The sequence below is a fragment of the Symphalangus syndactylus genome, chromosome Y (assembly GCF_028878055.3).
Source record: "Symphalangus syndactylus isolate Jambi chromosome Y, NHGRI_mSymSyn1-v2.1_pri, whole genome shotgun sequence".
Classification (NCBI taxonomy): Eukaryota; Metazoa; Chordata; class Mammalia; order Primates; family Hylobatidae; genus Symphalangus; species Symphalangus syndactylus.
The window spans coordinates 5628155-5654154 of record NC_072448.2 but is presented as its reverse complement, the minus strand read 5'-3'; positions in this window follow the sequence as shown (position 1 = coordinate 5654154).

The following is a 26000-nucleotide window of genomic DNA, read 5'->3' as shown; positions in this document are numbered from 1 at the left end:
GAGTTAAACCATACTTTTGATTGAGCAGTTTTGAAACACTCTGTCTGTAGAAAATGCAACTGGACATTCGTAGCGCTAAGTGGGTAATAGTGGAAAAAAGAATATGTTCAAATATAAACTACACAGAAGCATTGTATGAAACTTCTTTCTGTTCTGTGCATTCAACTAACAGAGTTGAACCTTACTTTTGATTGAGCCGTTCTGAAACACTCTTTCTGTAGAAAATTCAATTAGACATTCTGAGCGCTAAGAGGCCTCTATTGGGAAAAATAATATCTTCAAATAAAAACTACACAGAAGCATTGTGTGAAACTTATTTCTGATATGTTCATTAAGCTAACAGAGTTAAACCATACTTTTGATTGGGCAGTTCTGAACACTCTTTCTGTAGAAAATGCAAGTGGACATTCGGAGCGCTAAGAGGGTAACAGTGGAAAAAGGAATATATTCAAATATAAACTACACAGTAGCATTCTGTGAAAATTCTTTCTGTTCTGTGCATTCAACTAACAGATTTGAACCTTACTTTTGATTGAGCCGTTCTGAAACTCTCTTTCTGTAGAAACTGCAATTGGACATGCTAAGCGCTAAGAGGCCTACATTGGGTAAAAGAATATCTTCAAAAAAAACTACACAGATGCATTCTGTGGAACTTATTTCTGATCTGTAAATTCATTTAACAGAGATAAAACATATTTTTGATTGAGCATTTATGAAACACTCTTTTTGTAGAAAATGCAAGTGGAGATTCGGAGCGCTAAGAGGTAATAGTGGAAAAAGGAATGTCTTCAAATATAAACTACACAGAATCATTCGGTGAAACTTCTTTCTGATCTGTGCATTCAGCTAACAGAGTTAAACCATACTTTTGATTGAGCAGATCTGAACACTCTTTCTGTTGAAAATGCAACTGGACAATTTGAGCGCTAAGAGCGTAGTAGTGGAAAAAGGAATATATTCAAATATAAACTACACAGAAGCATTCTGTGAAACTTCTTTCTGATCTGAGCATTCAGCTAACAGAGTTAAACCATACTTTTGATTGAGCAGTTTTGAAACACTCTGTCTGTAGAAAATGCAACTGGACATTCGTAGCGCTAAGTGGGTAATAGTGGAAAAAAGAATATGTTCAAATATAAACTACACAGAAGCATTGTATGAAACTTCTTTCTGTTCTGTGCATTCAACTAACAGAGTTGAACCTTACATTTGATTGAGCCGTTCTGAAACACTCTTTCTGTAGAAAATTCAATTAGACATTCTGAGCGCTAAGAGGCCTCTATTGGGAAAAATAATATCTTCAAATAAAAACTACACAGAAGCATTGTGTGAAACTTATTTCTGATATGTTCATTAAGCTAACAGAGTTAAACCATACTTTTGATTGCGCAGTTCTGAACACTCTTTCTGTAGAAAATGCAAGTGGACATTCGGAGCGCTAAGAGGGTAACAGTGGAAAAAGGAATATATTCAAATATAAACTACACAGTAGCATTCTGTGAAAATTCTTTCTGTTCTGTGCATTCAACTAACAGATTTGAACCTTACTTTTGATTGAGCCATTCTGAAACTCTCTTTCTGTAGAAACTGCAATTGGACATGCTAAGCGCTAAGAGGCCTACATTGGGTAAAAGAATATCTTCAAATAAAAACTACACAGATGCATTCTGTGGAACTTATTTCTGATCTGTAAATTCATTTAACAGAGATAAAACATATTTTTGATTGAGCATTTATGAAACACTCTTTTTGTAGAAAATGCAAGTGGAGATTCGGAGCGCTAAGAGGTAATATTGGAAAAAGGAATGTCTTCAAATATAAACTACACAGAATCATTCGGTGAAACTTCTTTCTGATCTGTGCATTCAGCTAACAGAGTTAAACCATACTTTTGATTGAGCAGATCTGAACACTCTTTCTGTTGAAAATGCAACTGGACAATTGGAGCGCTAAGAGCGTAGTAGTGGAAAAAGGAATATATTCAAATATAAACTACACAGAAGCATTCTGTGAAACTTCTTTCTGATCTGAGCATTCAGCTAACAGAGTTAAACCATACTTTTGATTGAGCAGTTTTGAAACACTCTGTCTGTAGAAAATGCAACTGGACATTCGTAGCGCTAAGTGGGTAATAGTGGAAAAAAGAATATGTTCAAATATAAACTACACAGAAGCATTGTATGAAACTTCTTTCTGTTCTGTGCATTCAACTAACAGAATTGAACCTTACTTTTGATTGAGCCGTTCTGAAACACACTTTCTGTAGAAACTGCAATTGGACATACTGAGCGCTAAGAGGCCTATATTGGGAAAAAGAATGTCTACAAATAAAAACTACACAGAAGAATTGTGTGAAAGTTCTTTCTGTTCTGTTTGTTCAACTAAAAGTGTTGAACCTTAGTTTTGATTGAGCCGTTCTGTAACAGTCTTTCTGTAGAAAATGCAAGTGGAGATTCGGAGCGCTAAGGGGGTAATAGTGGAAAAAGGAATGTCTCCAAATATAAACTACACAGAATCATTCTGTGAAACTTCTTTCTGATCTGTGCATTCAGCTAACAGAGTTAAACCATACTTTTGATTGAGCAGATCTGAACACTCTTTCTGTAGAAAATGCAACTGGACATTTGGAGCGCTAACAGAGTAGTAGTGGAAAAAGGAATATATTCAAATATAAACTACACAGAAGCATTCTGTGAAACTTCTTTCTGATCTGAGCATTCAGCTAACAGAGTTAAACCATACTTTTGATTGAGCAGTTTTGAAACACTCTGTCTGTAGAAAATGCAACTGGACATTCGTAGCGCTAAGTGGGTAATAGTGGAAAAAAGAATATGTTCAAATATAAACTACACAGAAGCATTGTATGAAACTTCTTTCTGTTCTGTGCATTCAACTAACAGAGTTGAACCTTACATTTGATTGAGCCGTTCTGAAACACTCTTTCTGTAGAAAATTCAATTAGACATTCTGAGCGCTAAGAGGCCTCTATTGGGAAAAATAATATCTTCAAATAAAAACTACACAGAAGCATTGTGTGAAACTTATTTCTGATATGTTCATTAAGCTAACAGAGTTAAACCATACTTTTGATTGCGCAGTTCTGAACACTCTTTCTGTAGAAAATGCAAGTGGACATTCGGAGCGCTAAGAGGGTAACAGTGGAAAAAGGAATATATTCAAATATAAACTACACAGTAGCATTCTGTGAAAATTCTTTCTGTTCTGTGCATTCAACTAACAGATTTGAACCTTACTTTTGATTGAGCCATTCTGAAACTCTCTTTCTGTAGAAACTGCAATTGGACATGCTAAGCGCTAAGAGGCCTACATTGGGTAAAAGAATATCTTCAAATAAAAACTACACAGATGCATTCTGTGGAACTTATTTCTGATCTGTAAATTCATTTAACAGAGATAAAACATATTTTTGATTGAGCATTTATGAAACACTCTTTTTGTAGAAAATGCAAGTGGAGATTCGGAGCGCTAAGAGGTAATAGTGGAAAAAGGAATGTCTTCAAATATAAACTACACAGAATCATTCGGTGAAACTTCTTTCTGATCTGTGCATTCAGCTAACAGAGTTAAACCATACTTTTGATTGAGCAGATCTGAACACTCTTTCTGTTGAAAATGCAACTGGACAATTGGAGCGCTAAGAGCGTAGTAGTGGAAAAAGGAATATATTCAAATATAAACTACACAGAAGCATTCTGTGAAACTTCTTTCTGATCTGAGCATTCAGCTAACAGAGTTAAACCATACTTTTGATTGAGCAGTTTTGAAACACTCTGTCTGTAGAAAATGCAACTGGACATTCGTAGCGCTAAGTGGGTAATAGTGGAAAAAAGAATATGTTCAAATATAAACTACACAGAAGCATTGTATGAAACTTCTTTCTGTTCTGTGCATTCAACTAACAGAATTGAACCTTACTTTTGATTGAGCCGTTCTGAAACACACTTTCTGTAGAAACTGCAATTGGACATTCTCAGCGCTAAGAGGCCTATATTGGGAAAAAAATGTCTACAAATATAAACTACACAGAAGAATTGTGTGAAAGTTCTTTCTGTTCTGTTTGTTCAACTAAAAGTGTTGAACCTTAGTTTTGATTGAGCCGTTCTGTAACAGTCTTTCTGTAGAAAATGCAAGTGGAGATTCGGAGCGCTAAGGGGGTAATAGTGGAAAAAGGAATGTCTCCAAATATAAACTACACAGAATCATTCTGTGAAACTTCTTTCTGATCTGTGCATTCAGCTAACAGAGTTAAACCATACTTTTGATTGAGCAGATCTGAACACTCTTTCTGTAGAAAATGCAACTGGACATTTGGAGCGCTAAGAGAGTAGTAGTGGAAAAAGGAATATATTCAAATATAAACTACACAGAAGCATTCTGTGAAACTTCTTTCTGATCTGAGCATTCAGCTAACAGAGTTAAACCATACTTTTGATTGAGCAGTTTTGAAACACTCTGTCTGTAGAAAATGCAACTGGACATTCGTAGCGCTAAGTGCGTAATAGTGGAAAAAAGAATATGTTCAAATATAAACTACACAGAAGCATTGTATGAAACTTCTTTCTGTTCTGTGCATTCAACTAACAGAGTTGAACCTTACTTTTGATTGAGCCTTTCTGAAACACTCTTTCTGTAGAAACTGCAATTGGACATTCTGAGCGCTAAGAGGCCTCTATTGGGAAAAATAATATCTTCAAATAAAAACTACACAGAAGCATTGTGTGAAACTTATTTCTGATATGTTCATTAAGCTAACAGAGTTAAACCATAATTTTGATTGCGCAGTTCTGAACACTCTTTCTGTAGAAAATGCAAGTGGACATTCGGAGCGCTAAGAGGGTAATAGTGGAAAAAGGAATATATTCAAATATAAACTACACAGTAGCATTCTGTGAAAATACTTTCTGTTCTGTGCATTCAACTAACAGAGTTGAACCTTACTTTTGATTGAGCCGTTCTGAAACACTCTTTCTGTAGAAACTGCAATTGGACATGCTAAGCGCTAAGAGGCCTACATTGGGAAAAAGAATATCTTCAAATAAAAACTACACAGATGCATTCTGTGAAACTTATTTCTGATCTGTAAATTCAGTTAACAGAGATAAAACATATTTTTGATTGAGCAGTTATGAAACACTCTTTTTGTAGAAAATGCAACTGGACATTTGGAGCGCTAAGAGCGTAGTAGTGGAAAAAGGAATATATTCAAATATAAACTACACAGAAGCATTCTGTGAAACTTCTTTCTGATCTGAGCATTCAGCTAACAGAGTTAAACCATACTTTTGATTGAGCAGTTTTGAAACACTCTGTCTGTAGAAAATGCAACTGGACATTCGTAGCGCTAAGTGGGTAATAGTGGAAAAAAGAATATGTTCAAATATAAACTACACAGAAGCATTGTATGAAACTTCTTTCTGTTCTGTGCATTCAACTAACAGAGTTGAGCCTTACTTTTGATTGAGCCTTTCTGAAACACTCTTTCTGTAGAAACTGCAATTGGACATTCTGAGCGCTAAGAGGCCTCTATTGGGAACAATAACATCTTCAAATAAAAACTACACAGAAGCATTGTGTGAAACTTATTTCTGATATGTTCATTAAGCTAACAGAGTTAAACCATACTTTTGATTGCACAGTTCTGAACACTCTTTCTGTAGATAATGCAAGTGGACATTCGGAGCGCTAAGAGGGTAATAGTGGAGAATGGAATATATTCAAATATAAACTACACAGTAGCATTCTGTGAAAATCCTTTCTGTTCTGTGCATTCAACTAACAGTGTTGAACCTTACTTTTGATTGAGCCGTTCTGAAACACTCTTTCTGTAGAAACTGCAATTGGACATGCTAAGCGCTAAGAGGCCTACATTGGGAAAAAGAATATCTTCAAATAAAAGCTACACAGATGCATTCTGTGAAACTTATTTCTGATCTGTAAATTCAGTTAACAGAGATAAAACATATTTTTGATTGAGCAGTTATGAAACACTCTTTTTGTAGAAAATGCAAGTGGAGATTCGGAGCGCTAAGAGGGTAATAGTGGAAAAAGGAATGTCTTCAAATATAAACTACACAGAATCATTCGGTGAAACTTCTTTCTGATCTGTGCATTCAGCTAACAGAGTTAAACCATACTTTTGATTGAGCAGATCTGAACACTCTTTCTGTAGAAAATGCAACTGGACATTTGGAGCGCTAAGAGCGTAGTAGTGGAAAAAGGAATATATTCAAATATAAACTACACAGAAGCATTCTGTGAAACTTCTTTCTGATCTGAGCATTCAGCTAACAGAGTTAAACCATACTTTTGATTGAGCAGTTTTGAAACACTCTGTCTGTAGAAAATGCAACTGGACATTCGTAGCGCTAAGTGGGTAATAGTGGAAAAAAGAATATGTTCAAATATAAACTACACAGAAGCATTGTATGAAACTTCTTTCTGTTCTGTGCATTCAACTAACAGAGTTGAACCTTACTTTTGATGGAGCCGTTCTGAAACACTCTTTCTGTAGAAACTGCAATTGGACATTCTGAGCGCTAAGAGGCCTATATTGGGAAAAAGAATGTCTACAAATAAAAACTACAGAGAAGAATTGTGTGAAACTTCTTTCTGTTCTGTTTGTTCAACTAAAAGGTTTGAACCTTAGTTTTGATTGAGCCGTTCTGAAACACTCTTTCTGTAGAAAATGCAAGTGGAGATTCGGAGCGCTAAGAGGGTAATAGTGGAAAAAGGAATGTCTCCAAATATAAACTACACAGAATCATTCTGTGAAACTTCTTTCTGATCTGTGCATTCAGCTAACAGAGCTAAACCATACTTTTGATTGAGCAGATCTGAACACTCTTTCTGTAGAAAATGCAACTGGACATTTGGAGCGCTAACAGAGTAGTAGTGGAAAAAGGAATATATTCAAATATAAACTACACAGAAGCATTCTGTGAAACTTCTTTCTGATCTGAGCATTCAGCTAACAGAGTTAAACCATACTTTTGATTGAGCAGTTTTGAAACACTCTGTCTGTAGAAAATGCAACTGGACATTCGTAGCGCTAAGTGGGTAATAGTGGAAAAAAGAATATGTTCAAATATAAACTACACAGAAGCATTGTATGAAACTTCTTTCAGTTCTGTGCATTCAACTAACAGAGTTGAACCTTACATTTGATTGAGCCGTTCTGAAACACTCTTTCTGTAGAAAATTCAATTAGACATTCTGAGCGCTAAGAGGCCTCTATTGGGAAAAATAATATCTTCAAATAAAAACTACACAGAAGCATTGTGTGAAACTTATTTCTGATATGTTCATTAAGCTAACAGAGTTAAACCATACTTTTGATTGCGCAGTTCTGAACACTCTTTCTGTAGAAAATGCAAGTGGACATTCGGATCGCTAAGAGGGTAACAGTGGAAAAAGGAATATATTCAAATATAAACTACACAGTAGCATTCTGTGAAAATTCTTTCTGTTCTGTGCATTCAACTAACAGATTTGAACCTTACTTTTGATTGAGCCATTCTGAAACTCTCTTTCTGTAGAAACTGCAATTGGACATGCTAAGCGCTAAGAGGCCTACATTGGGTAAAAGAATATCTTCAAATAAAAACTACACAGATGCATTCTGTGGAACTTATTTCTGATCTGTAAATTCATTTAACAGAGATAAAACATATTTTTGATTGAGCATTTATGAAACACTCTTTTTGTAGAAAATGCAAGTGGAGATTCGGAGCGCTAAGAGGTAATAGTGGAAAAAGGAATGTCTTCAAATATAAACTACACAGAATCATTCGGTGAAACTTCTTCTGATCTGTGCATTCAGCTAACAGAGTTAAACCATACTTTTGATTGAGCAGATCTGAACACTCTTTCTGTTGAAAATGCAACTGGACAATTGGAGCGCTAAGAGCGTAGTAGTGGAAAAAGGAATATATTCAAATATAAACTACACAGAAGCATTCTGTGAAACTTCTTTCTGATCTGAGCATTCAGCTAACAGAGTTAAACCATACTTTTGATTGAGCAGTTTTGAAACACTCTGTCTGTAGAAAATGCAACTGGACATTCGTAGCGCTAAGTGGGTAATAGTGGAAAAAAGAATATGTTCAAATATAAACTACACAGAAGCATTGTATGAAACTTCTTTCTGTTCTGTGCATTCAACTAACAGAATTGAACCTTACTTTTGATTGAGCCGTTCTGAAACACACTTTCTGTAGAAACTGCAATTGGACATTCTGAGCGCTAAGAGGCCTATATTGGGAAAAAGAATGTCTACAAATAAAAACTACACAGAAGAATTGTGTGAAAGTTCTTTCTGTTCTGTTTGTTCAACTAAAAGTGTTGAACCTTAGTTTTGATTGAGCCGTTCTGTAACAGTCTTTCTGTAGAAAATGCAAGTGGAGATTCGGAGCGCTAAGGGGGTAATAGTGGAAAAAGGAATGTCTCCAAATATAAACTACACAGAATCATTCTGTGAAACTTCTTTCTGATCTGTGCATTCAGCTAACAGAGTTAAAACATACTTTTGATTGAGCAGATCTGAACACTCTTTCTGTAGAAAATGCAACTGGCCATTTGGAGCGCTAAGAGAGTAGTAGTGGAAAAAGGAATATATTCAAATATAAACTACACAGAAGCATTCTGTGAAACTTCTTTCTGATCTGAGCATTCAGCTAACAGAGTTAAACCATACTTTTGATTGAGCAGTTTTGAAACACTCTGTCTGTAGAAAATGCAACTGGACATTCGTAGCGCTAAGTGGGTAATAGTGGAAAAAAGAATATGTTCAAATATAAACTACACAGAAGCATTGTATGAAACTTCTTTCTGTTCTGTGCATTCAACTAACAGAGTTGAACCTTACTTTTGATTGAGCCTTTCTGAAACACTCTTTCTGTAGAAACTGCAATTGGACATTCTGAGCGCTAAGAGGCCTCTATTGGGAAAAATAACATCTTCAAATAAAAACTACACAGAAGCATTGTGTGAAACTTATTTCTGATATGTTCATTAAGCTATCAGAGTTAAACCATACTTTTGATTGCACAGTTCTGAACACTCTTTCTGTAGATAATGCAAGTGGACATTCGGAGCGCTAAGAGGGTAATAGTGGAGAATGGAATATATTCAAATATAAACTACACAGTAGCATTCTGTGAAAATCCTTTCTGTTCTGTGCATTCAACTAACAGAGTTGAACCTTACTTTTGATTGAGCCGTTCTGAAACACTCTTTCTGTAGAAACTGCAATTGGACATGCTAAGCGCTAAGAGGCCTACATTGGGAAAAAGAATATCTTCAAATAAAAGCTACACAGATGCATTCTGTGAAACTTATTTCTGATCTGTAAATTCAGTTAACAGAGATAAAACATATTTTTGATTGAGCAGTTATGAAACACTCTTTTTGTAGAAAATGCAAGTGGAGATTCGGAGCGCTAAGAGGGTAATAGTGGAAAAAGGAATGTCTTCAAATATAAACTACACAGAATCATTCGGTGAAACTTCTTTCTGATCTGTGCATTCAGCTAACAGAGTTAAACCATACTTTTGATTGAGCAGATCTGAACACTCTTTCTGTAGAAAATGCAACTGGACATTTGGAGCGCTAAGAGCGTAGTAGTGGAAAAAGTAATATATTCAAATATAAACTACACAGAAGCATTCTGTGAAACTTCTTTCTGATCTGAGCATTCAGCTAACAGAGTTAAACCATACTTTTAATTGAGCAGTTTTGAATCACTCTGTCTGTAGAAAATGCAACTGGACATTCGTAGCGCTAAGTGGGTAATAGTGGAAAAAAGAATATGTTCAAATATAAACTACACAGAAGCATTGTATGAAACTTCTTTCTGTTCTGTGCATTCAACTAACAGAGTTGAACCTTACTTTTGATGGAGCCGTTCTGAAACACTCTTTCTGTAGAAACTGCAATTGGACATTCTGAGCGCTAAGAGGCCTATATTGGGAAAAAGAATGTCTACAAATAAAAACTACAGAGAAGAATTGTGTGAAACTTCTTTCTGTTCTGTTTGTTCAACTAAAAGGTTTGAACCTTAGTTTTGATTGAGCCGTTCTGAAACACTCTTTCTGTAGAAAATGCAAGTGGAGATTCGGAGCGCTAAGAGGGTAATAGTGGAAAAAGGAATGTCTCCAAATATAAACTACACAGAATCATTCTGTGAAACTTCTTTCTGATCTGTTCATTCAGCTAACAGAGCTAAACCATACTTTTGATTGAGCAGATCTGAACACTCTTTCTGTAGAAAATGCAACTGGACATTTGGAGCGCTAAGAGAGTAGTAGTGGAAAAAGGAATATATTCAAATATAAACTACACAGAAGCATTCTGTGAAACTTCTTTCTGATCTGAGCATTCAGCTAACAGAGTTAAACCATACTTTTGATTGAGCAGTTTTGAAACACTCTGTCTGTAGAAAATGCAACTGGACATTCGTAGCGCTAAGTGGGTAATAGTGGAAAAAAGAATATGTTCAAATATAAACTACACAGAAGCATTGTATGAAACTTCTTTCTGTTCTGTGCATTCAACTAACAGAGTTGAACCTTACATTTGATTGAGCCGTTCTGAAACACTCTTTCTGTAGAAAATTCAATTAGACATTCTGAGCGCTAAGAGGCCTCTATTGGGAAAAATAATATCTTCAAATAAAAACTACACAGAAGCATTGTGTGAAACTTGTTTCTGATATGTTCATTAAGCTAACAGAGTTAAACCATACTTTTGATTGCGCAGTTCTGAACACTCTTTCTGTAGAAAATGCAAGTGGACATTCGGAGCGCTAAGAGGGTAACAGTGGAAAAAGGAATATATTCAAATATAAACTACACAGTAGCATTCTGTGAAAATTCTTTCTGTTCTGTGCATTCAACTAACAGATTTGAACCTTACTTTTGATTGAGCCATTCTGAAACTCTCTTTCTGTAGAAACTGCAATTGGACATGCTAAGCGCTAAGAGGCCTACATTGGGTAAAAGAATATCTTCAAATAAAAACTACACAGATGCATTCTGTGGAACTTATTTCTGATCTGTAAATTCATTTAACAGAGATAAAACATATTTTTGATTGAGCATTTATGAAACACTCTTTTTGTAGAAAATGCAAGTGGAGATTCGGAGCGCTAAGAGGTAATAGTGGAAAAAGGAATGTCTTCAAATATAAACTACACAGAATCATTCGGTGAAACTTCTTTCTGATCTGTGCATTCAGCTAACAGAGTTAAACCATACTTTTGATTGAGCAGATCTGAACACTCTTTCTGTTGAAAATGCAACTGGACAATTGCAGCGCTAAGAGCGTAGTAGTGGAAAAAGGAATATATTCAAATATAAACTACACAGAAGCATTCTGTGAAACTTCTTTCTGATCTGAGCATTCAGCTAACAGAGTTAAACCATACTTTTGATTGAGCAGTTTTGAAACACTCTGTCTGTAGAAAATGCAACTGGACATTCGTAGCGCTAAGTGGGTAATAGTGGAAAAAAGAATATGTTCAAATATAAACTACACAGAAGCATTGTATGAAACTTCTTTCTGTTCTGTGCATTCAACTAACAGAATTGAACCTTACTTTTGATTGAGCCGTTCTGAAACACACTTTCTGTAGAAACTGCAATTGGACATTCTGAGCGCTAAGAGGCCTATATTGGGAAAAAGAATGTCTACAAATAAAAACTACACAGAAGAATTGTGTGAAAGTTCTTTCTGTTCTGTTTGTTCAACTAAAAGTGTTGAACCTTAGTTTTGATTGAGCCGTTCTGTAACAGTCTTTCTGTAGAAAATGCAAGTGGAGATTCGGAGCGCTAAGGGGGTAATAGTGGAAAAAGGAATGTCTCCAAATATAAACTACACAGAATCATTCTGTGAAACTTCTTTCTGATCTGTGCATTCAGCTAACAGAGTTAAACCATATTTTTGATTGAGCAGATCTGAACACTCTTTCTGTAGAAAATGCAACTGGACATTTGGAGCGCTAAGAGAGTAGTAGTGGAAAAAGGAATATATTCAAATATAAACTACACAGAAGCATTCTGTGAAACTTCTTTCTGATCTGAGCATTCAGCTAACAGAGTTAAACCATACTTTTGATTGAGCAGTTTTGAAACACTCTGTCTGTAGAAAATGCAACTGGACATTCGTAGCGCTAAGTGGGTAATAGTGGAAAAAAGAATATGTTCAAATATAAACTACACAGATTCATTGTATGAAACTTCTTTCTGTTCTGTGCATTCAACTAACAGAGTTGAACCTTACTTTTGATTGAGCCTTTCTGAAACACTCTTTCTGTAGAAACTGCAATTGGACATTCTGAGCGCTAAGAGGCCTCTATTGGGAAAAATAATATCTTCAAATAAAAACTACACAGAAGCATTGTGTGAAACTTATTTCTGATATGTTCATTAAGCTAACAGAGTTAAACCATACTTTTGATTGCGCAGTTCTGAACACTCTTTCTGTAGAAAATGCAAGTGGACATTCGGAGCGCTAAGAGGGTAATAGTGGAAAAAGAAATATATTCAAATATAAACTACACAGTAGCATTCTGTGAAAATACTTTCTGTTCTGTGCATTCAACTAACAGAGTTGAACCTTACTTTTGATTGAGCCGTTCTGAAACACTCTTTCTGTAGAAACTGCAATTGGACATGCTAAGCGCTAAGAGGCCTACATTGGGAAAAAGAATATCTTCAAATAAAAACTACACAGATGCATTCTGTGAAACTTATTTCTGATCTGTAAATTCAGTTAACAGAGATAAAACATATTTTTGATTGAGCAGTTATGAAACACTCTTTTTGTAGAAAATGCAACTGGACATTTGGAGCGCTAAGAGCGTAGTAGTGGAAAAAGGAATATATTCAAATATAAACTACACAGAAGCATTCTGTGAAACTTCTTTCTGATCTGAGCATTCAGCTAACAGAGTTAAACCATACTTTTGATTGAGCAGTTTTGAAACACTCTGTCTGTAGAAAATGCAACTGGACATTCGTAGCGCTAAGTGGGTAATAGTGGAAAAAAGAATATGTTCAAATATAAACTACACAGAAGCATTGTATGAAACTTCTTTCTGTTCTGTGCATTCAACTAACAGAGTTGAACCTTACTTTTGATTGAGCCTTTCTGAAACACTCTTTCTGTAGAAACTGCAATTGGACATTCTGAGCGCTAAGAGGCCTCTATTGGGAAAAATAACATCTTCAAATAAAAACTACACAGAAGCATTGTGTGAAACTTATTTCTGATATGTTCATTAAGCTAACAGAGTTAAACCATACTTTTGATTGCACAGTTCTGAACACTCTTTCTGTAGATAATGCAAGTGGACATTCGGAGCGCTAAGAGGGTAATAGTGGAGAATGGAATATATTCAAATATAAACTACACAGTAGCATTCTGTGAAAATCCTTTCTGTTCTGTGCATTCAACTAACAGAGTTGAACCTTACTTTTGATTGAGCCGTTCTGAAACACTCTTTCTGTAGAAACTGCAATTGGACATGCTAAGCGCTAAGAGGCCTACATTGGGAAAAAGAATATCTTCAAATAAAAGCTACACAGATGCATTCTGTGAAACTTATTTCTGATCTGTAAATTCAGTTAACAGAGATAAAACATATTTTTGATTGAGCAGTTATGAAACACTCTTTTTGTAGAAAATGCAAGTGGAGATTCGGAGCGCTAAGAGGGTAATAGTGGAAAAAGGAATGTCTTCAAATATAAACTACACAGAATCATTCGGTGAAACTTCTTTCTGATCTGTGCATTCAGCTAACAGAGTTAAACCATACTTTTGATTGAGCAGATCTGAACACTCTTTCTGTAGAAAATGCAACTGGACATTTGGAGCGCTAAGAGCGTAGTAGTGGAAAAAGGAATATATTCAAATATAAACTACACAGAAGCATTCTGTGAAACTTCTTTCTGATCTGAGCATTCAGCTAACAGAGTTAAACCATACTTTTGATTGAGCAGTTTTGAAACACTCTGTCTGTAGAAAATGCAACTGGACATTCGTAGCGCTAAGTGGGTAATAGTGGAAAAAAGAATATGTTCAAATATAAACTACACAGAAGCATTGTATGAAACTTCTTTCTGTTCTGTGCATTCAACTAACAGAGTTGAACCTTACTTTTGATGGAGCCGTTCTGAAACACTCTTTCTGTAGAAACTGCAATTGGACATTCTGAGCGCTAAGAGGCCTATATTGGGAAAAAGAATGTCTACAAATAAAAACTACAGAGAAGAATTGTGTGAAACTTCTTTCTGTTCTGTTTGTTCAACTAAAAGGTTTGAACCTTAGTTTTGATTGAGCCGTTCAGAAACACTCTTTCTGTAGAAAATGCAAGTGGAGATTCGGAGCGCTAAGAGGGTAATAGTGGAAAAAGGAATGTCTCCAAATATAAACTACACAGAATCATTCTGTGAAACTTCTTTCTGATCTGTTCATTCAGCTAACAGAGCTAAACCATACTTTTGATTGAGCAGATCTGAACACTCTTTCTGTAGAAAATGCAACTGGACATTTGGAGCGCTAACAGAGTAGTAGTGGAAAAAGGAATGTATTCAAATATAAACTACACAGAAGCATTCTGTGAAACTTCTTTCTGATCTGAGCATTCAGCTAACAGAGTTAAACCATACTTTTGATTGAGCAGTTTTGAAACACTCTGTCTGTAGAAAATGCAACTGGACATTCGTAGCGCTAAGTGGGTAATAGTGGAAAAAAGAATATGTTCAAATATAAACTACACAGAAGCATTGTATGAAACTTCTTTCTGTTCTGTGCATTCAACTAACAGAGTTGAACCTTACATTTGATTGAGCCGTTCTGAAACACTCTTTCTGTAGAAAATTCAATTAGACATTCTGAGCGCTAAGAGGCCTCTATTGGGAAAAATAATATCTTCAAATAAAAACTACACAGAAGCATTGTGTGAAACTTATTTCTGTATGTTCATTAAGCTAACAGAGTTAAACCATACTTTTGATTGCGCAGTTCTGAACACTCTTTCTGTAGAAAATGCAAGTGGACATTCGGAGCGCTAAGAGGGTAACAGTGGAAAAAGGAATATATTCAAATATAAACTACACAGTAGCATTCTGTGAAAATTCTTTCTGTTCTGTGCATTCAACTAACAGATTTGAACCTTACTTTTGATTGAGCCATTCTGAAACTCTCTTTCTGTAGAAACTGCAATTGGACATGCTAAGCGCTAAGAGGCCTACATTGGGTAAAAGAATATCTTCAAATAAAAACTACACAGATGCATTCTGTGGAACTTATTTCTGATCTGTAAATTCATTTAACAGAGATAAAACATATTTTTGATTGAGCATTTATGAAACACTCTTTTTGTAGAAAATGCAATTGGAGATTCGGAGCGCTAAGAGGTAATAGTGGAAAAAGGAATGTCTTCAAATATAAACTACACAGAATCATTCGGTGAAACTTCTTTCTGATCTGTGCATTCAGCTAACAGAGTTAAACCATACTTTTGATTGAGCAGATCTGAACACTCTTTCTGTTGAAAATGCAACTGGACAATTGGAGCGCTAAGAGCGTAGTAGTGGAAAAAGGAATATATTCAAATATAAACTACACAGAAGCATTCTGTGAAACTTCTTTCTGATCTGAGCATTCAGCTAACAGAGTTAAACCATACTTTTGATTGAGCAGTTTTGAAACACTCTGTCTGTAGAAAATGCAACTGGACATTCGTAGCGCTAAGTGGGTAATAGTGGAAAAAAGAATATGTTCAAATATAAACTACACAGAAGCATTGTATGAAACTTCTTTCTGTTCTGTGCATTCAACTAACAGAGTTGAACCTTACTTTTGATTGAGCCTTTCTGAAACACTCTTTCTGTAGAAACTGCAATTGGACATTCTGAGCGCTAAGAGGCCTCTATTGGGAAAAATAACATCTTCAAATAAAAACTACACAGAAGCATTGTGTGAAACTTATTTCTGATATGTTCATTAAGCTAACAGAGTTAAACCATACTTTTGATTGCACAGTTCTGAACACTCTTTCTGTAGATAATGCAAGTGGACATTCGGAGCGCTAAGAGGGTAATAGTGGAGAATGGAATATATTCAAATATAAACTACACAGTAGCATTCTGTGAAAATCCTTTCTGTTCTGTGCATTCAACTAACAGAGTTGAACCTTACTTTTGATTGAGCCGTTCTGAAACACTCTTTCTGTAGAAACTGCAATTGGACATGCTAAGCGCTAAGAGGCCTAAATTGGGAAAAAGAATATCTTCAAATAAAAGCTACACAGATGCATTCTGTGAAACTTATTTCTGATCTGTAAATTCAGTTAACAGAGATAAAACATATTTTTGATTGAGCAGTTATGAAACACTCTTTTTGTAGAAAATGCAAGTGGAGATTCGGAGCGCTAAGAGGGTAATAGTGGAAAAAGGAATGTCTTCAAATATAAACTACACAGAATCATTCGGTGAAACTTCTTTCTGATCTGTGCATTCAGCTAACAGAGTTAAACCATACTTTTGATTGAGCAGATCTGAACACTCTTTCTGTAGAAAATGCAACTGGACATTTGGAGCGCTAAGAGCGTAGTAGTGGAAAAAGGAATATATTCAAATATAAACTACACAGAAGCATTCTGTGAAACTTCTTTCTGATCTGAGCATTCAGCTAACAGAGTTAAACCATACTTTTGATTGAGCAGTTTTGAAACACTCTGTCTGTAGAAAATGCAACTGGACATTCGTAGCGCTAAGTGGGTAATAGTGGAAAAAAGAATATGTTCAAATATAAACTACACAGAAGCATTGTATGAAACTTCTTTCTGTTCTGTGCATTCAACTAACAGAGTTGAACCTTACTTTTGATGGAGCCGTTCTGAAACACTCTTTCTGTAGAAACTGCAATTGGACATTCTGAGCGCTAAGAGGCCTATATTGGGAAAAAGAATGTCTACAAATAAAAACTACAGAGAAGAATTGTGTGAAACTTCTTTCTGTTCTGTTTGTTCAACTAAAAGGTTTGAAGCTTAGTTTTGATTGAGCCGTTCTGAAACACTCTTTCTGTAGAAAATGCAAGTGGAGATTCGGAGCGCTAAGAGGGTAATAGTGGAAAAAGGAATGTCTCCAAATATAAACTACACAGAATCATTCTGTGAAACTTCTTTCTGATCTGTTCATTCAGCTAACAGAGCTAAACCATACTTTTGATTGAGCAGATCTGAACACTCTTTCTGTAGAAAATGCAACTGGACATTTGGAGCGCTAACAGAGTAGTAGTGGAAAAAGGAATGTATTCAAATATAAACTACACAGAAGCATTCTGTGAAACTTCTTTCTGATCTGAGCATTCAGCTAACAGAGTTAAACCATACTTTTGATTGAGCAGTTTTGAAACACTCTGTCTGTAGAAAATGCAACTGGACATTCGTAGCGCTAAGTGGGTAATAGTGGAAAAAAGAATATGTTCAAATATAAACTACACAGAAGCATTGTATGAAACTTCTTTCTGTTCTGTGCATTCAACTAACAGAGTTGAACCTTACATTTGATTGAGCCGTTCTGAAACACTCTTTCTGTAGAAAATTCAATTAGACATTCTGAGCGCTAAGAGGCCTCTATTGGGAAAAATAATATCTTCAAATAAAAACTACACAGAAGCATTGTGTGAAACGTATTTCTGATATGTTCATTAAGCTAACAGAGTTAAACCATACTTTTGATTGCGCAGTTCTGAACACTCTTTCTGTAGAAAATGCAAGTGGACATTCGGAGCGCTAAGAGGGTAACAGTGGAAAAAGGAATATATTCAAATATAAACTACACAGTAGCATTCTGTGAAAATTCTTTCTGTTCTGTGCATTCAACTAACAGATTTGAACCTTACTTTTGATTGAGCCATTCTGAAACTCTCTTTCTGTAGAAACTGCAATTGGACATGCTAAGCGCTAAGAGGCCTACATTGGGTAAAAGAATATCTTCAAATAAAAACTACACAGATGCATTCTGTGGAACTTATTTCTGATCTGTAAATTCATTTAACAGAGATAAAACATATTTTTGATTGAGCATTTATGAAACACTCTTTTTGTAGAAAATGCAATTGGAGATTCGGAGCGCTAAGAGGTAATAGTGGAAAAAGGAATGTCTTCAAATATAAACTACACAGAATCATTCGGTGAAACTTCTTTCTGATCTGTGCATTCAGCTAACAGAGTTAAACCATACTTTTGATTGAGCAGATCTGAACACTCTTTCTGTTGAAAATGCAAATGGACAATTGGAGCGCTAAGAGCGTAGTAGTGGAAAAAGGAATATATTCAAATATAAACTACACAGAAGCATTCTGTGAAACTTCTTTCTGATCTGAGCATTCAGCTAACAGAGTTAAACCATACTTTTGATTGAGCAGTTTTGAAACACTCTGTCTGTAGAAAATGCAACTGGACATTCGTAGCGCTAAGTGGGTAATAGTGGAAAAAAGAATATGTTCAAATATAAACTACACAGAAGCATTGTATGAAACTTCTTTCTGTTCTGTGCATTCAACTAACAGAATTGAACCTTACTTTTGATTGAGCCGTTCTGAAACACACTTTCTGTAGAAACTGCAATTGGACATTCTGAGCGCTAAGAGGCCTATATTGGGAAAAAGAATGTCTACAAATAAAAACTACACAGAAGAATTGTGTGAAAGTTCTTTCTGTTCTGTTTGTTCAACTAAAAGTGTTGAACCTTAGTTTTGATTGATCCGTTCTGTAACAGTCTTTCTGTAGAAAATGCAAGTGGAGATTCGGAGCGCTAAGGGGGTAATAGTGGAAAAAGGTATGTCTCCAAATATAAACTACACAGAATCATTCTGTGAAACTTCTTTCTGATCTGTGCATTCAGCTAACAGAGTTAAACCATACTTTTGATTGAGCAGATCTGAACACTCTTTCTGTAGAAAATGCAACTGGACATTTGGAGCGCTAAGAGAGTAGTAGTGGAAAAAGGAATATATTCAAATATAAACTACACAGAAGCATTCTGTGAAACTTCTTTCTGATCTGAGCATTCAGCTAACAGAGTTAAACCATACTTTTGATTGAGCAGTTTTGAAACACTCTGTCTGTAGAAAATGCAACTGGACATTCGTAGCGCTAAGTGGGTAATAGTGGAAAAAAGAATATGTTCAAATATAAACTACACAGAAGCATTGTATGAAACTTCTTTCTGTTCTGTGCATTCAAGTAACAGAGTTGAACCTTACTTTTGATTGAGCCTTTCTGAAACACTCTTTCTGTAGAAACTGCAATTGGACATTCTGAGCGCTAAGAGGCCTCTATTGGGAAAAATAATATCTTCAAATAAAAACTACACAGAAGCATTGTGTGAAACTTATTTCTGATATGTTCATTAAGCTAACAGAGTTAAACCATACTTTTGATTGCGCAGTTCTGAACACTCTTTCTGTAGAAAATGCAAGTGGACATTCGGAGCGCTAAGAGGGTAATAGTGGAAAAAGGAATATATTCAAATATAAACTACACAGTAGCATTCTGTGAAAATACTTTCTGTTCTGTGCATTCAACTAACAGAGTTGAACCTTACTTTTGATTGAGCCGTTCTGAAACACTCTTTCTGTAGAAACTGCAATTGGACATGCTAAGCGCTAAGAGGCCTACATTGGGAAAAAGAATATCTTCAAATAAAAACTACACAGATGCATTCTGTGAAACTTATTTCTGATCTGTAAATTCAGTTAACAGAGATAAAACATATTTTTGATTGAGCAGTTATGAAACACTCTTTTTGTAGAAAATGCAACTGGACATTTGGAGCGCTAAGAGCGTAGTAGTGGAAAAAGGAATATATTCAAATATAAACTACACAGAAGCATTCTGTGAAACTTCTTTCTGATCTGAGCATTCAGCTAACAGAGTTAAACCATACTTTTGATTGAGCAGTTTTGAAACACTCTGTCTGTAGAAAATGCAACTGGACATTCGTAGCGCTAAGTGGGTAATAGTGGAAAAAAGAATATGTTCAAATATAAACTACACAGAAGCATTGTATGAAACTTCTTTCTGTTCTGTGCATTCAACTAACAGAGTTGAACCTTACTTTTGATTGAGCCTTTCTGAAACACTCTTTCTGTAGAAACTGCAATTGGACATTCTGAGCGCTAAGAGGCCTCTATTGGGAAAAATAACATCTTCAAATAAAAACTACACAGAAGCATTGTGTGAAACTTATTTCTGATATGTTCATTAAGCTAACAGAGTTAAACCATACTTTTGATTGCACAGTTCTGAACACTCTTTCTGTAGATAATGCAAGTGGACATTCGGAGCGCTAAGAGGGTAATAGTGGAGAATGGAATATATTCAAATATAAACTACACAGTAGCATTCTGTGAAAATCCTTTCTGTTCTGTGCATTCAACTAACAGAGTTGAACCTTACTTTTGATTGAGCCGTTCTGAAACACTCTTTCTGTAGAAACTGCAATTGGACATGCTAAGCGCTAAGAGGCCTACATTGGGAAAAAGAATATCTTCAAATAAAAGCTACACAGATGCATTCTGTGAAACTTATTTCTGATCTGTAAATTCAGTTAACAGAGATAAAACATATTTTTGATTGAGCAGTTATGAAACACTCTTTTTGTAGAAAATGCAAGTGGAGATTCGGAGCGCTAAGAGGGTAATAGTGGAAAAAGGAATGTCTTCAAATATAAACTACACAGAATCATTCGGTGAAACTTCTTTCTGATCTGTGCATTCAGCTAACAGAGTTAAACCATACTTTTGATTGAGCAGATCTGAACACTCTTTCTGTAGAAAATGCAACTGGACATTTTGAGCGCTAAGAGCGTAGTAGTGGAAAAAGGAATATATTCAAATATAAACTACACAGAAGCATTCTGTGAAACTTCTTTCTGATCTGAGCATTCAGCTAACAGAGTTAAACCATACTTTTGATTGAGCAGTTTTGAAACACTCTGTCTGTAGAAAATGCAACTGGACATTCGTAGCGCTAAGTGGGTAATAGTGGAAAAAAGAATATGTTCAAATATAAACTACACAGAAGCATTGTATGAAACTTCTTTCTGTTCTGTGCATTCAACTAACAGAGTTGAACCTTACTTTTGATGGAGCCGTTCTGAAACACTCTTTCTGTAGAAACTGCAATTGGACATTCTGAGCGCTAAGAGGCCTATATTGGGAAAAAGAATGTCTACAAATAAAAACTACAGAGAAGAATTGTGTGAAACTTCTTTCTGTTCTGTTTGTTCAACTAAAAGGTTTGAACCTTAGTTTTGATTGAGCCGTTCTGAAACACTCTTTCTGTAGAAAATGCAAGTGGAGATTCGGAGCGCTAAGAGGGTAATAGTGGAAAAAGGAATGTCTCCAAATATAAACTACACAGAATCATTCTGTGAAACTTCTTTCTGATCTGTTCATTCAGCTAACAGAGCTAAACCATACTTTTGATTGAGCAGATCTGAACACTCTTTCTGTAGAAAATGCAACTGGACATTTGGAGCGCTAACAGAGTAGTAGTGGAAAAAGGAATATATTCAAATATAAACTACACAGAAGCATTCTGTGAAACTTCTTTCTGATCTGAGCATTCAGCTAACAGAGTTAAACCATACTTTTGATTGAGCAGTTTTGAAACACTCTGTCTGTAGAAAATGCAACTGGACATTCGTAGCGCTAAGTGGGTAATAGTGGAAAAAAGAATATGTTCAAATATAAACTACACAGAAGCATTGTATGAAACTTCTTTCTGTTCTGTGCATTCAACTAACAGAGTTGAACCTTACATTTGATTGAGCCGTTCTGAAACACTCTTTCTGTAGAAAATTCAATTAGACATTCTGAGCGCTAAGAGGCCTCTATTGGGAAAAATAATATCTTCAAATAAAAACTACACAGAAGCATTGTGTGAAACGTATTTCTGATATGTTCATTAAGCTAACAGAGTTAAACCATACTTTTGATTGCGCAGTTCTGAACACTCTTTCTGTAGAAAATGCAAGTGGACATTCGGAGCGCTAAGAGGGTAACAGTGGAAAAAGGAATATATTCAAATATAAACTACACAGTAGCATTCTGTGAAAATTCTTTCTGTTCTGTGCATTCAACTAACAGATTTGAACCTTACTTTTGATTGAGCCATTCTGAAACTCTCTTTCTGTAGAAACTGCAATTGGACATGCTAAGCGCTAAGAGGCCTACATTGGGTAAAAGAATATCTTCAAATAAAAACTACACAGATGCATTCTGTGGAACTTATTTCTGATCTGTAAATTCATTTAACAGAGATAAAACATATTTTTGATTGAGCATTTATGAAACACTCTTTTTGTAGAAAATGCAATTGGAGATTCGGAGCGCTAAGAGGTAATAGTGGAAAAAGGAATGTCTTCAAATATAAACTACACAGAATCATTCGGTGAAACTTCTTTCTGATCTGTGCATTCAGCTAACAGAGTTAAACCATACTTTTGATTGAGCAGATCTGAACACTCTTTCTGTTGAAAATGCAAATGGACAATTGGAGCGCTAAGAGCGTAGTAGTGGAAAAAGGAATATATTCAAATATAAACTACACAGAAGCATTCTGTGAAACTTCTTTCTGATCTGAGCATTCAGCTAACAGAGTTAAACCATACTTTTGATTGAGCAGTTTTGAAACACTCTGTCTGTAGAAAATGCAACTGGACATTCGTAGCGCTAAGTGGGTAATAGTGGAAAAAAGAATATGTTCAAATATAAACTACACAGAAGCATTGTATGAAACTTCTTTCTGTTCTGTGCATTCAACTAACAGAATTGAACCTTACTTTTGATTGAGCCGTTCTGAAACACACTTTCTGTAGAAACTGCAATTGGACATTCTGAGCGCTAAGAGGCCTATATTGGGAAAAAGAATGTCTACAAATAAAAACTACACAGAAGAATTGTGTGAAAGTTCTTTCTGTTCTGTTTGTTCAACTAAAAGTGTTGAACCTTAGTTTTGATTGATCCGTTCTGTAACAGTCTTTCTGTAGAAAATGCAAGTGGAGATTCGGAGCGCTAAGGGGGTAATAGTGGAAAAAGGTATGTCTCCAAATATAAACTACACAGAATCATTCTGTGAAACTTCTTTCTGATCTGTGCATTCAGCTAACAGAGTTAAACCATACTTTTGATTGAGCAGATCTGAACACTCTTTCTGTAGAAAATGCAACTGGACATTTGGAGCGCTAAGAGAGTAGTAGTGGAAAAAGGAATATATTCAAATATAAACTACACAGAAGCATTCTGTGAAACTTCTTTCTGATCTGAGCATTCAGCTAACAGAGTTAAACCATACTTTTGATTGAGCAGTTTTGAAACACTCTGTCTGTAGAAAATGCAACTGGACATTCGTAGCGCTAAGTGGGTAATAGTGGAAAAAAGAATATGTTCAAATATAAACTACACAGAAGCATTGTATGAAACTTCTTTCTGTTCTGTGCATTCAAGTAACAGAGTTGAACCTTACTTTTGATTGAGCCTTTCTGAAACACTCTTTCTGTAGAAACTGCAATTGGACATTCTGAGCGCTAAGAGGCCTCTATTGGGAAAAATAATATCTTCAAATAAAAACTACACAGAAGCATTGTGTGAAACTTATTTCTGATATGTTCATTAAGCTAACAGAGTTAAACCATACTTTTGATTGCGCAGTTCTGAACACTCTTTCTGTAGAAAATGCAAGTGGACATTCGGAGCGCTAAGAGGGTAATAGTGGAAAAAGGAATATATTCAAATATAAACTACACAGTAGCATTCTGTGAAAATACTTTCTGTTCTGTGCATTCAACTAACAGAGTTGAACCTTACTTTTGATTGAGCCGTTCTGAAACACTCTTTCTGTAGAAACTGCAATTGGACATGCTAAGCGCTAAGAGGCCTACATTGGGAAAAAGAATATCTTCAAATAAAAACTACACAGATGCATTCTGTGAAACTTATTTCTGATCTGTAAATTCAGTTAACAGAGATAAAACATATTTTTGATTGAGCAGTTATGAAACACTCTTTTTGTAGAAAATGCAACTGGACATTTGGAGCGCTAAGAGCGTAGTAGTGGAAAAAGGAATATATTCAAATATAAACTACACAGAAGCATTCTGTGAAACTTCTTTCTGATCTGAGCATTCAGCTAACAGAGTTAAACCATACTTTTGATTGAGCAGTTTTGAAACACTCTGTCTGTAGAAAATGCAACTGGACATTCGTAGCGCTAAGTGGGTAATAGTGGAAAAAAGAATATGTTCAAATATAAACTACACAGAAGCATTGTATGAAACTTCTTTCTGTTCTGTGCATTCAACTAACAGAGTTGAACCTTACTTTTGATTGAGCCTTTCTGAAACACTCTTTCTGTAGAAACTGCAATTGGACATTCTGAGCGCTAAGAGGCCTCTATTGGGAAAAATAACATCTTCAAATAAAAACTACACAGAAGCATTGTGTGAAACTTATTTCTGATATGTTCATTAAGCTAACAGAGTTAAACCATACTTTTGATTGCACAGTTCTGAACACTCTTTCTGTAGATAATGCAAGTGGACATTCGGAGCGCTAAGAGGGTAATAGTGGAGAATGGAATATATTCAAATATAAACTACACAGTAGCATTCTGTGAAAATCCTTTCTGTTCTGTGCATTCAACTAACAGAGTTGAACCTTACTTTTGATTGAGCCGTTCTGAAACACTCTTTCTGTAGAAACTGCAATTGGACATGCTAAGCGCTAAGAGGCCTACATTGGGAAAAAGAATATCTTCAAATAAAAGCTACACAGATGCATTCTGTGAAACTTATTTCTGATCTGTAAATTCAGTTAACAGAGATAAAACATATTTTTGATTGAGCAGTTATGAAACACTCTTTTTGTAGAAAATGCAAGTGGAGATTCGGAGCGCTAAGAGGGTAATAGTGGAAAAAGGAATGTCTTCAAATATAAACTACACAGAATCATTCGGTGAAACTTCTTTCTGATCTGTGCATTCAGCTAACAGAGTTAAACCATACTTTTGATTGAGCAGATCTGAACACTCTTTCTGTAGAAAATGCAACTGGACATTTTGAGCGCTAAGAGCGTAGTAGTGGAAAAAGGAATATATTCAAATATAAACTACACAGAAGCATTCTGTGAAACTTCTTTCTGATCTGAGCATTCAGCTAACAGAGTTAAACCATACTTTTGATTGAGCAGTTTTGAAACACTCTGTCTGTAGAAAATGCAACTGGACATTCGTAGCGCTAAGTGGGTAATAGTGGAAAAAAGAATATGTTCAAATATAAACTACACAGAAGCATTGTATGAAACTTCTTTCTGTTCTGTGCATTCAACTAACAGAGTTGAACCTTACTTTTGATGGAGCCGTTCTGAAACACTCTTTCTGTAGAAACTGCAATTGGACATTCTGAGCGCTAAGAGGCCTATATTGGGAAAAAGAATGTCTACAAATAAAAACTACAGAGAAGAATTGTGTGAAACTTCTTTCTGTTCTGTTTGTTCAACTAAAAGGTTTGAACCTTAGTTTTGATTGAGCCGTTCTGAAACACTCTTTCTGTAGAAAATGCAAGTGGAGATTCGGAGCGCTAAGAGGGTAATAGTGGAAAAAGGAATGTCTCCAAATATAAACTACACAGAATCATTCTGTGAAACTTCTTTCTGATCTGTTCATTCAGCTAACAGAGCTAAACCATACTTTTGATTGAGCAGATCTGAACACTCTTTCTGTAGAAAATGCAACTGGACATTTGGAGCGCTAACAGAGTAGTAGTGGAAAAAGGAATATATTCAAATATAAACTACACAGAAGCATTCTGTGAAACTTCTTTCTGATCTGAGCATTCAGCTAACAGAGTTAAACCATACTTTTGATTGAGCAGTTTTGAAACACTCTGTCTGTAGAAAATGCAACTGGA